Source organism: Cupressus sempervirens, chromosome 8 (genome assembly GCF_028749045.1).
Source record: "Cupressus sempervirens isolate cs-2001-9-10 chromosome 8, ASM2874904v1, whole genome shotgun sequence".
Lineage (NCBI taxonomy): Eukaryota > Viridiplantae > Streptophyta > Pinopsida > Cupressales > Cupressaceae > Cupressus > Cupressus sempervirens.
The window spans coordinates 492033084-492047051 of record NC_143125.1 but is presented as its reverse complement, the minus strand read 5'-3'; positions in this window follow the sequence as shown (position 1 = coordinate 492047051).

Here is a 13968-nt window from a genome sequence, read left to right as displayed (position 1 = left end):
AGTAGGCTTCTAGAACTATATTCTCTATCAAAGATTCAGATTTAGGCAATTCTATTCTTACTTTTGAAGGTATTGAGTAGGAAGGTGTTAAATTCTTTAAAATTTTATTAGACCCTTAGGAGGCTAATGTTCCCTCACATCAACAACAAGAAGAGTTATTGAACAATATCCCAACTCTAGTTATAGCTCAAGATAATTGCATGTTGATGGCCCCATTCACTATGGCAGAACTCCATACATTTGTGTTTTCCATTTCTCTAAATAAATCCCGAGGGCCTGATGGGTTCTCAACCCTTTTTTTTCAAAGATGTTGTGTTTTTATTTGTTGGGACCTCTTGGCAGCACTAGAGGAATCAAGGAAGAGTAAAGCCATGCTTTGTAATTTTAATACCACTAATATTTCCCTTATTCCTAAGGTCAAAGACCCTAAGATGTTTGCTGATTTTAGACCCATTTCATTGTGCAACATGATCTACAAAATCTTTACTAAAGCTATTTACCTCAGATTGAAGAAATTAATTCCTAATCTTATTTCTCCAGAGCAAGCAGGTTTTGTGCCAGGAAGGGAAGCTTTGGAAGGTGCCCTGGTGGCACATGAAGCTCTACATTCCATTAAGACTCACCAAACTCAAAATTTTTTTATTAAGTTAGATACGATGAAAGCTTATGATAGACTTAGTTGGGATTTTTTATTCAAAGTTCTGGACAAGTTTGGTTTCTCTGTTGCATGGTGTAAATGGGTAAAAGCATGTATATCTGGAGCATGGTTCTCAATCATTATTAATGGTTCTCCAATTGGTTTTTTCTCTTCCTCACAAGGTATCAGACAAGGTGATCCACTATCTTAGATTCTATTTATCTTGATGGTAGAAGCGTTTAGTAGGTCAATTAAGTCCCAACAGGTGCAAGGAGTATGGAAAGGTGCTCTAATTGCAGACACTAATGAGTCTGTTACACATTCTCTTTTTGCGGATGATACACTACTTTTTGGTTATGCCTCCATTCAAGAAGCAAGACAGATAAAGAGAACCCTCAAAGCTTACACACTAGCCTCAGGTCAGAAAGTTAATCAACTCAAATCAAAAATTTATTTTTTCAACACAAAGTCTATTTTGGCTTGCAAAATCCAAAATATTTTACAATTTCCAGTGGGTAAACTTCCATCAACGTATTTGGGAATTCCTTTTTTTGTGGAAGCAAAAAAAGTTGTCTATTGGAACAACATAATTGAGAGGATAAAACATATACTTGCAGCTTGGAAAGCAAGATGGTTTTCACTATCAGGGAGAATCCTATTAGTCAAAATAGTGTTAACAACAATTCCAAATTATTTTTTTGCTATCTTGAATGCTCCTACCTTTGTTATTAGCCAGATTGAGAAACTAATTAGAAGTTTTCTTTGGTCAGATAATATGTCTGGGGATAAGAAGATTCCCCTAATATCTTTAAAAGAGATTTCTCATTCTAAGTCTAAAGGAGGGGTGGGCTTGCATGAACTTCTAAGTAGAAATAAAGCATTTGGAGGAAAACTCGTTTGGTTTATGCATGAGAAACCAAATAGCAAGTGGTGTTCTATTATGCATAAGAAATATTTGGATATTGATGACCCATTGCGTATCTTCACTTTAGCAAATCCTCCAAAGGGGTCAGCAATTTGGAATTTTATGATGGCTTCATGAGAGGTGGTCTTCAACTACATCATGTGGGAAGTACATAGCGGGTTATCGGTTTCTTTCTGGTTAGATTCTTGGTTGGGCTTCCCACCTCTTGTGAACTCTCCCCAAGCTTTGGAGATCATGCATATCACTAACCAACATTGGGGCTCAAAATTGATTGATTTTGTGGTTGCAATTGAGTTACACTCAGGCAAGGGTATTTGGAAGGATCCAACATCCTTACCATTGGACAATAATCAGTGTTCCTTTTTATTGGGATTTTTTAAGGAAAGAAATATTTATTTTTCTCGAGATAAGGATGTAGTAAGATGGGCTCCTTCTAAAGATGGTAGGTACTATGTTAAAGAAGGTTATAAAGCATTACAAAATCTAGCTGAAATTAGGCCCCCACATCGTGCTTTCAATCTTTGTTGGAATAATGTTGTGCTCCCCAAAGTAGGCTGTTTCACATGGCTTGCTTTAAAAAAAAGGATTTTAACTAGTGATAAATTTTCTAGACTTTCAATAGCTCAGCCATTTAAATGTGTTTTGTGTGAAGAAACATGGGAGACTGCAGATCACATACTATTAGAATGTCCTTATGCGCAAGAGTGCTGGTTACATGTGCTCAAGAAACTCAATTATGAGATGCCACTTCCGAACAGCTTGTGGAATCTTTTTCAATCATGGCCCTTGCTTTATCCTCAGTCAATGTTTCATGGTATTTGGAAGTGTGCTCCTTTAGCTATTGTTTGGGCACTTTGGTGGGAAAGAAAATCTTTTGTCATGTTTCTTCACATATGAGCAAGGTGCAAGATTAGATTGAGAAATCTATATCCGAAAGCATTAATTCTTTAATTTCTTATGTTAGTTTTAATCACTATTTATTAGCTTGGGATAGTAGTATCATTCAGAATTGGAAAGCTATTTGCATTCCTATGGGTACTCATTCAAATCCAAAATTATACAGAAAAGTTGATAGATCAAATGTCAAGTGGACTCCTCCGTTATCTGGTTTTGTTAAGATTAACTTTGATGGTGCATCACGTGGAAACCTAGGAAAGTCAAGAATTGGAGATTGCATTAGAGATGAGTGTGGAAGGGTTTTAGCAATTAAATCTCAACCTTTACCTCCGGGGATAAATAATATGGTAGAGGCACACACTTTGCTAGCTGGCTTAATACTAGCAAGAATAAATGGTTTTCATTCAGTTCATATTGAGGGTGACTCAATGATTATAATTAAAGCATGTCTCTCAAAAAATTATTTCAATTAGAAAATTACTTATATCCTAAAACAGATTTGGGGGTTATTGGATTCATTTCAAAACTTGTATCAGATATCTCATATATATAGGGAAGGTAATTATGTGGCCGACTATTTAGCAAATATGGGATGTGATGATCAACATGTAGAATTTGTTGCCTCGGCTTCACATTCCAATCTTAATTCTCATCCAATTATTCTGTCTGCCTTTCCTATTCTAGTAGAACTTTTTGTCCAAGATTCAAATTAATGTCTCCAATTGCAGCCCTTTGTAGTTTCTGTTGTCATAGGGGAAATCTTTTGTGGGCTGCTTTTCTTCTGCTTATTTCTTTTGTATTTCAGTGAGGAAATAAGGTTTTCTTTCTAGTTCTTTCCCCATGGAGTTATTGAACTAGCTATTTTAATATATAGTTTGTGGCCCCGTCCACATTTGCCCAAAAAACAAAAGGAAAAAAAAAGAAAAAAAGGAAGATGATCATTTTCCTTGTACAAAATAACTTATTTTCTTAGAATGAATATGGATAAAGATAAATATGATTATGTTTTATAGTGTGGTATATCATTTTCTTAAATTGATTTTAAATATGAAATCCTCAAAAGTGCAAGGGACAACTAGTCCTATGAAATGAGAAGAACAACTGGTCTGTCTGGCAAGTATGGCAGTATAAGCTCAGTCTTATGATTACGAGATCAATGATTTTGTTTGTGACAATATTTGATATATTGGCAAGTGTGGCAATAGCTCACGATGAGAATCCAACTTGCAAAGTTCCCCTTCGCTGCTCCAATGACGAATGGTGTAATGATAAATTTGGTCTGATATGCTGCCAGGATGTGGGATTTTCTATTAATCCAATTATATGTTGCAATGATATCGAGAGAAACACTTATTATTGTATTTTCTTTGTGCTATTATGAATTAGTTTTCACCAATTAAATTCTTTTTTTTTGTTATTGAAATATTTATTAAATTTTAGTATTTAGTTTACATAGTGTTAAATTATATTTTACAAATTTCAATGCTCTGGTGTTACATTTATTAAAGTTTAGAATTTTTTTTGCTACTAACTACATTTTCTAAATGCAAAAGTATATAAATATAAGATTAAGATTAATCAATGTATACTCTAAATCAATGTTTTCATGTCTTTGGAAGTGCATCCCTACATATGTAGTATGGGAAATTGGGTGGGGAAGAAACAAGAGAAGTAGAGAGATCAATTGTTGAGCTTGTTAATGCTTCAGTTTGTAAATATAAGGGTAAACATGTTTTTTCTCCTTGGGATGGCTATGTTACTCACTAGTGAAAGGGTTTACTTTTTCCTCATCTTCATGCTCCATTGTGTCCATCCAAGATTCCTCTTATCCAAGCACAATCCAAGTGGATTCCTCCAAGTGAGGATTTTTTCAAACTCAATTTTGATAGGGCCTCTAGAGGAAATCCAAGCAACTCTGGCATAGTTAGTAGAGATTTTAAAGGACACGTGGTTGTTGCAAAATCTTCTCTCCCTCAGTGTACTAATAACAAAGTTGAGGCCTTGGCCTTACTTTATGGTTTGGAACTTGCAAAATCACTTTCTATATCTAAGTTACATGTTGAAGGGGTTTCATCCATTATTATTAATGTGTGTATTAAACGTCATGTATATAATTGGTCCATACAGTATACATCACATCAAGTATGGTCTCTTCTTGATTAAATCTCTGAATGTTACATCATACATACTTATAGAGAAAATAATCTTTTAGCTGATTGTCTAGCTAATTTAGGTACTGATGGGGTTTATATTAATTCTTTACTTTCCCCACTTAATCTCTTTGATCTTCCCCAACTTGGTAAATATTATTACAAAAGAATATGTTTAGAATAAGGTTAAGTCCTCCTCATATTTTATTTGATAGTAAATCATGACTTCTCTATGATTTCACATGCTTTTTCTTTTATGGATCTCACTTATTCTTTTGAGATATTATATGTAGGTCAGGGTCTTGGATTAAACTTGAATTAGATGTCTTTCTAATATCATGGTCTTAATTGAAGTTTTGGATGTAGATTAGTGATGGTAATCTATGTGACAGTTTTTGGCTGGGCATTGGGTCTTGTTTTGGCACCAATCAATGAATTGTATTCATATGAGTTTTGGGCTCTTTGTAATTACTATATTCTCATTTTGGGAATCTCTAGGACAAGATTCATTATTGTTGATAGATATTCTCTCTTGATACAATATTTCTTCTTCTGCATCTTCTAGAAGAGTCTAGACTTTGGATGAGGATAAAGACTTTCTAGAATAGTCTAGAATTTCCTAGGATGAGGATGAAGACTTTCTAGAAGAGTCTAGAACTTCTTAGGATGAGGATAAATTAGATTTTTAGGAAATAAATAAAGTTTTATTTATTTCAAGGGTTTGGGTTGAGGAGATATTTATTAAAACTTTTTTAATAAACATGAGGATTAATATTTAATCTTAATTAAATATTTTGAGTTGGGATTAGGGGTAGGAAATGATGGGATTAGCCTTTAATCAAAATTAAAGAAGGATTAGAAGATTTTGGAAGAGGTTATTGGTCATAAGGAAATTGGCCAAGTTTTGGGCAAAAAATAAATTTTTTATTTATTTTAGGATTTTTGGTCAATTTATTAATTAAATAATTAATAAATAAGGAAATAATGTTTAAATAAGATTTAAACATTTTTGGGAGGGATTCCTTAATTAAATATTTTTAATTAAGATAAAGGGATTTAATGGCATAAAAATTAATTAAATAATTAATTAATAAATGATGATGTCATCAGGACTTTTTCAGAAAATAAAAATACTTTATTTTCTAAAGGTTTTTAGGTGTCTACAATTATTAATATAAATATAATGTTTTGCCAAAAAAGTATATTAAAATTAATCTTTTAAAGTATACAAATATAAAATAATAATTATAATCAATAATGCTAAAGCATATTTTAAAATTTTAGGGAGTTAAATTGTTAATAATAAATCTATTATTATTATTTTATTAGGGTTGAATTAACATTTAAATTAAATATCAAATTTCAAACCATGTCATAACCAAATTAGGTAAGTCGTCATTAAAATATATAATATTAATTTCTCCATGACTAAAAAGTTATTTGAATTATGATTTAGAATTTATTTGAATGAAAATTAAAATTTCTAGATTCTTATTTCTACTTTTGAACAAAATTATTATTAAGATATTACATTATAACAAGAGAACTGAATTTATGAGAAGGAGAGACAAAAGGGGAATGATTATCTTTTATTATATAGTATATTTTACTATGCAATGATAACAATAGCAAAGGTAGGGTGAATGGTTAGAGATTTTTTAGTTGATCTTGCACGGTGAAACATCGAACTCAAACGTTGTTTTTTAAGATACTTTCAACATTAAAAAATAAAAATAATGCAAAGAATTATATTATAATTAAATTATATTTTAGATGTTGGGAGCTACTAGATTGTGAAAAATATATGTTTCTTTGCAATAATGTTATTGAATTGGTATAATATAATAAAGACAACATGATAGAAAAAATCCAGAAGGCTTAATCTGATTTTCTAGCAAAAGTGAGTGGGGGTGATAATCAAATTGACATTATCATAGAATCCTAAATCCCTTAAAAGATCAATGAGAAGAGAAAAGTGTTCTTCTCAGGGAGCATGGAGATTATCACATGGAATTTCAGGGGCATTAATGGTCTTGACAAGAGCTCTAGAGTCAAGAGCTTGCTTGATTCTTCTTAATATGATATTGTGCTATTAAAATAAACTAAGCTATTAGATTCATCATATAGTAATTTTAAAATTGCAAATATAGAAATCATCCCTAAGATTGAAGATCCCAATTGTTCTCTAGATTTCAAGCTCATTTATCTCTACAACATAACTTAAATAAGATCTTTACAAAATCTATCTACTTAATGATGCATCTAATATTGAGGAGGATTATTTCATCTGAGTAACGAGGATTTGTCCCCATGAAGTAAACTATAGGAGGAGCTCTTTTAGCTCTTGAATCTTTGCATTTCATTAAGGACAATGATATTCCATCCTTTTTAGTCAAGTTGGATATGATGATAGTTTATGATCACCTCAATTAGTCCTTTCATTTAACAATCCAATTATATTTTAGCTTTGATAAAAAAAATAGTATAAATGGATTAAGACTTGTATATTTTGAGTATTATTTTAAATCTTTATTAATGATTCTTCTTCAGGTTTTTTCAGTTCTTCACAAGGGGTCATGTAGGGATTTCCTTTATCTCTAGCTCTATTTATTATTATGGTAAAAGATCTCAGTAGGATCCACTTTTTTTTATCATAGTCAAGGTATGTGGGTAGGAATATAAATGGAAGGGATAGATCTTATAGTCACCAACTCTTTATTTGTTGATGATACCCTATTATTTGGATCTGCTATTGTTTTTGAGGTGAGACATATCAAGTATGTGCTTGATTTGTATACTACTTTGATATTCTTTTATTTGGCAGAAAATGTTATATCTTGAAAGAATCTAGGAAAGGTAAATTTGATGTCAAAGGTGATGAAGGAATATTCCTAAGATACTCCTATGAATATAAAGCATACAAATGTTTGAATTTGCCTACTTATAAAATTATAAAAAGTGCACATGTAAGAATTGATGAGTTTGCAGAAAAGAATGAAGAAACCAACAAAGAACTTGAGTATTACATAAGATTTGTTTAATATGAACCTGGTACTTTTCTAAATCTATCTAGAAATTAGGAGGCCTCACCTCCTAAGTCTCCAAAATCTCTAAAAGATACTAAGTTGCAATCAGTGCAATTAGAGTCATAGTCTAAAGGACCCAAGTTAGAGATAGTGGGACCCAAGCTTAATGCAAAAGATGATGAAGAAATTAGTGAAACAAACTACAAATCCAAAGTACCCATGTTAGCAAGATATATTACAAGAAATCATGCACTTGATCAAATCATCAAAGACAAGTTAGATGAAATAATGAAAAGAAACAAATTGAAAGGTACATGTTTGCTTGCTAAATTTGAACCTAGAAATGTTAAAAATTCTTTAGATAACAAAACTTGGATTGAACCAATGAATGAAAAAATAGAATAGATAGAGAAGAAAAAAACTTGGACTCTTGTTCCTAGACCCAAGGATAAAAATATAATTGATGCAAAGTGGGTATTTAGAAATAAGCTAAATGAAGATGGAGAAGTTTCAAGAAACAGAGCAAGGTTAATATGTAAAGATTATTCTCAAGAAGGTATTGATTATGGTAAAAATTTTGCTCTTGTTGCAAGATTAGAAGGTGTTAAAAATTTACTAGCATATGCAACTCACAAAAGATTTAAAGTTTATCAAACGAATGTAAAATCTACATTCTTGAATGGAATTTTGGATGAGGAAGTCTGCATAGAACAACCTAAAGGTTTTATAGATCCCAACAAAAGAGATATGGTCTACAAATTACACAAAACATTATATGGTGCCAAACAAGCTTTCAGAGCTAGGTGTGAAAGACTTCATAAATACTTGATACAAATTGGTTTTCAAAGAATCAATGATACCAACAATCTGTATATCAAAGAAGGACTAGACAAGAAGATTGTGTTGACAAAAAAATCATGGATGAGAGTAGGAAATGATGACTTGTGCAAGACATTTTTAGAAGTAATGAGTAATGAATTTGGGATGTCTATGTTTGGAGAGATAAATTCATTGTTGCATTGTAGATCCATTAGAAAAAAAATGGTATCTACATTACTTAATGTAAATATATCAAGGAGATACTAAATAAATTTGGAATGGAAGACTCAAGACTAGTTGGAACTCTTATGTCTACATGACATAAACTTTTTAAAAATAATGATTCGAAGGAGGTAGATCACACCACATATAGATCAATGATTAGAAAACTATAGTATGTAATGCATATAAGCCATGATATTGCATTAGCAGTTGATATGTTGGCAAGATTCTCAGAAAATCACATGATGGAAATCAAAAGAATCATGAGACATCTGAAAGGTACTAAAGACTATGGCTCTTGGTACAAAATAGGAGGCAATTTGGATTTAAAAGTATTCATAGATGTTGATTGGGCATGAAGTATTGATGAGAGAAAGAGCACTAGTAGTGGAGCATTCTTTCTTGATAAAAGACTAGTGCCTTGGACAAGTAAGAAAAATAATTGCATTCTCAGTCCACAACAGAGGTAGAATATGTGTTAACAACAATTAATTGTTCTAATATTATTTGGTTAAAAAAATTGTTGGTAGGTATGAAGATAGAGATCAAGGATCCAGTGTTTATATACTGTGATAACTCTAGTGCAATAATTATATCAAATAATCTAGTGATGCATACCAAAACAAAACACATTGCTATAAAATTTCAATTTTTGAGAGAATCGGTACAAGATTGGAATATGTGAATATTAAAGAACAAATTGTAAACATATTCACTAAGCCATTATGTAAGGATGCATTTTTGTATCTAAGAGGTAAGCTAGGGGCCATTCCCCTATCTGAAGCTCACTAAACGAAGTCTAGTGATGCATCAACCAGAGCATGTTGAGGATCAATCAGTTGATGCAGTATTAACAAAGGCATATTGCAAATAAATCAATAAATGAGGTACATTGATATATACTAATTATTTTCTTTGGCATGAAATGTCAAAGAGGGAGAAGTTTGTTGTCATAGCTCATAGAACTTTTATCACTTCAAGAGATGGCAAAGACGGAGATATCAAAGGCAATAGTTTGCTAATACAGGAAGAAATTGAAGGCAAAGGGAGTTCATAGTGATAGATGGAGTTATGATGGATGAGAATCAAAATCAAACTAAGGATATGTTCCTTACTATATTCTTTCTCTAAAATTTCATTGCATTATGGCATGTTCTATTACCGTCAATGCCAAAGAGGGAGATTGTTGGAAACAATTGATTAATTGTGTATTATCACTGATGTTACACAAAATTTCATATAATTGCCAATTGGTGTATGCTGAGCTCACCTAGGCATTGAAGATATTTTTTTGTGACTATCGAACATTTTAGAGTTTGCCTAGTTCATAAGATGGTTTTTGCCAAGTTCACTCGGGTGACAAAGGAAAGTTTGTAGAAACTGAGTGTTAACCGAGCTTACTCTGTTAATGAAGTGAATGTTGGATGGAACCAATATTAACCAAGCTCACTCAATTACCAAAGGAACTTTGTGAATATGCAGTGTTAATTGAGTTTATTTGGTTAGTATAGGAAAATCACTTTGAGTTAGTATCTACCAAGTAGGGTTAGCTAACAAAAGACTTTCTTGATTTGGCATATTGAGCTCAATTGAATTGTTTGTTGGTTCTAGCCGAGTGAGAAGATGAATATTAATTATTCTAAGTTGTATTAAAGTTGACTTGAAAATATGAAAGATATTAATATAAGGTCAAGTTAAGGATTTAACATGTGGAACAAAATTGAAGATTTGATGATGCTAAGAGGAAGCAAATTAGAAGGATAAAAAAAATATCCTTGTTGAGATGCAAAGATATATTTGATCAAGAAGGATCAAGTATACAAGGTAGAATTGAGATCTATAATCAATAATTCAGTTGCATTAAAAATTAGGTCATCTCATTGTTACTCTCTAACCAAATGTTAATAATGATCTAAATCTCTTTATAGAGTTGGCTTTAAAACTATTTGTAAATCCTCTAAGAAGGTAACATTTCTATTGAATTGTCTAAAGACCTCTTACAAGGTCACTCCTAATAGGGTAATCAAATCCTCTAATAGGGTCACACCTAACTATGTGATTTTTAACCTTTAATAGGGTTGGATCCTAACAGGGCTCGCTTTAGAAGACTGATAATCAATAACTAGTTGCAATCGGTGTTTTTTCCTGAATTGGGTTTCCACGTTAAATCTTGGTGTTAATTGTGTTCATGGTATTTCACGAATTTTATGTTAAGCATTTTTCAAGCTATTTTAGTCTTTACTGAGTTATAACATCTTTCTTGTATGTAGATCAAGTTATAACAGAGTTTAGTTTTGATTTATATTGACATCTAAGGGATCGGGGATTGATTTTTGTTGTAACTGATTCACACCTCCCCTCTCAGTTACTACTCTTATATTTCCAAAAAGGATGTGGTTCATAAAATGGCCACTTTGGGTGAGTCTATAAGCCAAGAGCATGTGATATAGAAGGTATTGAGATCTCTAACCCAAGATGGAATACTATGGAAATTATTTTGGAAGAAAGAAAAGATTTAGCCACCATGGATTATGATTAGTTGGTTGGATCTCTCATGTCACTTCAGGATAGATTGAGAGATACCTTTACAAGAATTACTAAGAAATTTTTTTCTTCCTAGTTACAAATTTCATAGAAGAATGGTGCTAGTAGTAGTAATCACAATAATAGAGACCAAGAGAGAGGTCAAAATCAGAACTATTCAAGATGAACCAGAGGATTTGAGGAAGTCCTTAAGGAGGAGGAGACAAAGGTCGATTTGACAAAATGAATATTCAATGCTATCATTACAATATTAGGTATGGTGATTTTTGAAGAGAGTGTACATTCAAATTAGGTAATAATAATTCCAATTATGCTAAAAAAAATGAAGGCCTTTCCTCAAGTAATTAATTTTTGTGTTTCAGCAAAACTAGAAATAATGTTAATGATGTTTGGTATTTGGATTTTGGGTGTTCTAATCACAGGTCCTGTACAAAGGAAATATTCTCAAAGCGTGATGATGGTTTTAGATCCAATATTACTCTTGGAAATTACAATATAGTGGAGGTTGCAACCAAAGGAAAAATGGATGTTCAAACAAAAGAAGCTATGAAAAGTGTTCAAGATATCTATTATACTCCAAAATTAAAGCATAATTTATTAAGTGTTGGGCAGCTATGTGAGAATAATTATTTTCTTATATTTGAGAATAGGAAATGTACTATATATGATAAGAATTAGGGAAATAAAGTGACTACAATTGTCCCTCTAATAAAGAATAGGGTGTTTCCCTTGAAGTTTTAAGACAATGAAAATCAATTTGTGAATAGAGCTAATGAGGGTAGAATTTGGTTGTGGCATCCCAGATATGGCCATTTGAGTTTCCACAGTGGGAAGATTCTAGCATTAAATGCTTTAGTTATTAGATTGCCTAAGGTTGAAGATCATACAAAAACTTGTGAAGGATGTGCAAAATGGAAGCATGCAAGGGAATCCTTTGTAAAAGGAAATGCATTGAGGGCTAAAAACCCTCTTCAACTAATTCATTCATATATATTTGGGCCTATGCAAACACAATTCTTGGTTAAGTCATCATATTTCATTATATTTATTGATGATAACTCACGTAGGTGTTGGGTGTATTTTTTGAAGACTAAGGATGAAGCCCTTCATACATTCAAGAGGTTTAAAAAGTTTTAAAGATCGTGTAGAGAAGGAGAAAGGGAGCATAATTAGATGTTTAAGAATGCATCATGGAGGAGAGTATTGTTCCAAATATTTTCAGAATATTTGTTAGATGAATGGGATCAAGAGACAACTCACAACTACCTACACACCTCAGTAAAATTGAGTAGCTGAAAGGAAGAACCATACTATGGTAGAAATGACAAGGAGCATGTTACATACCAAGGGTTTGAAAAATTCTTATTGGGCTCATTCTATTGCTAGAACATTCTATATTCTCAACCAGAGTCCTACAAGTGCCTTGGACAAGATGACTCCATATGAAGCATGGTATGAGAAAAGGCCTAATGTCAATCATTTCAAAGTTTGTGGTTGTTTCACTTATGTTCATAACCCTAATCAAAATAGTAAAATGTTAGATGCTAAAATTGAATCATGCATTTTTATGGGTTATAGCAATCAAATAAAATCTTATAGGTTGTATAATCCTATTACTAATAAGATTATTATTTCAAGATATGTGATTTTTGATGAAGGGGAGTTTATGGTCACTAGAAAGGCCATGTTGAAAAACCAAAATCAATTTTGGATGATGATATTATTATTGATAATGATAATGAGCAGCAAGCTAATGGATATATTTCAAGATCTTCAAGCCCACCATCAACTCCAAGTGCAAGTCGATCCCCAAGTCCAAGTTCTACAAGAAACATAAGAATATTGAGTGATATTTATCAAAGGTGTCAAAATCAAGCCTAGGAAGAGGATCCAATAGGTGAGACAAAAAAATTTGCATTACTTGCTAAAGATGATTTTGAGCCATCATTTTTTGAAGATGTATGTACTAATGAGGTTTGGATAAAAGTAATGGAAGAAGAGATGGATTCAATTCACAAGAATGAGACATGAGATCTTGTAGAGCTTCCACATGAGAAGAAGTAGATTGGCACCAAATTGTTCTATAAAATCAAGTATAATAGTGATGGGAGTGTTCAGAGATACAAGGTAAGGTTGGTTGCTAAAGGTTTCACTCAAAGGTATGGCATTTATTATGAAGAAGTTTTTGTAGTAGTAGTAAGAAAAGATGCTATTAGGACTCTAATCTCTCTTGCAACTCAAAAGAAATGGAATATACATCACATGGACGTCAAAAGTTCTTTCATGAATGGGTAATTAGAAGAAGAGATATATGTGGGACAACCACAACGTTTTGAAATTCAAGGCAAATAAGACCAAGTGTACAAGTTGACGAAGGCTTTGAATGGCCTTAACCAAGCACCAGGTACATGGTATGTAAGGATTTATTGATATTTTTAGAAGAATAGTTTTCAAAGAAGTAAGAGTGAACCTACTCTTTATTACAAGCAAAAAGGTAATGATATTCTTAGAGTGAGTTTGTATGTTGATGATTTTCTATATAGGGGTAGTTGTGCTAAGATGAATGATGAATTCAAGGTTATTATGAGATGAATTCAATTTGTTTGAGAGATCAAGATAGATTAGATGGTGCCTCAAATTTTGGTGTCTAGAAGGCCCAACTTTCTTTATTGTTGGAAGAGAATGGTTTCAAAGATTATGCTACCACTGGTATAGTTGTACCTATAGATGCTACATAACTTGAAACAT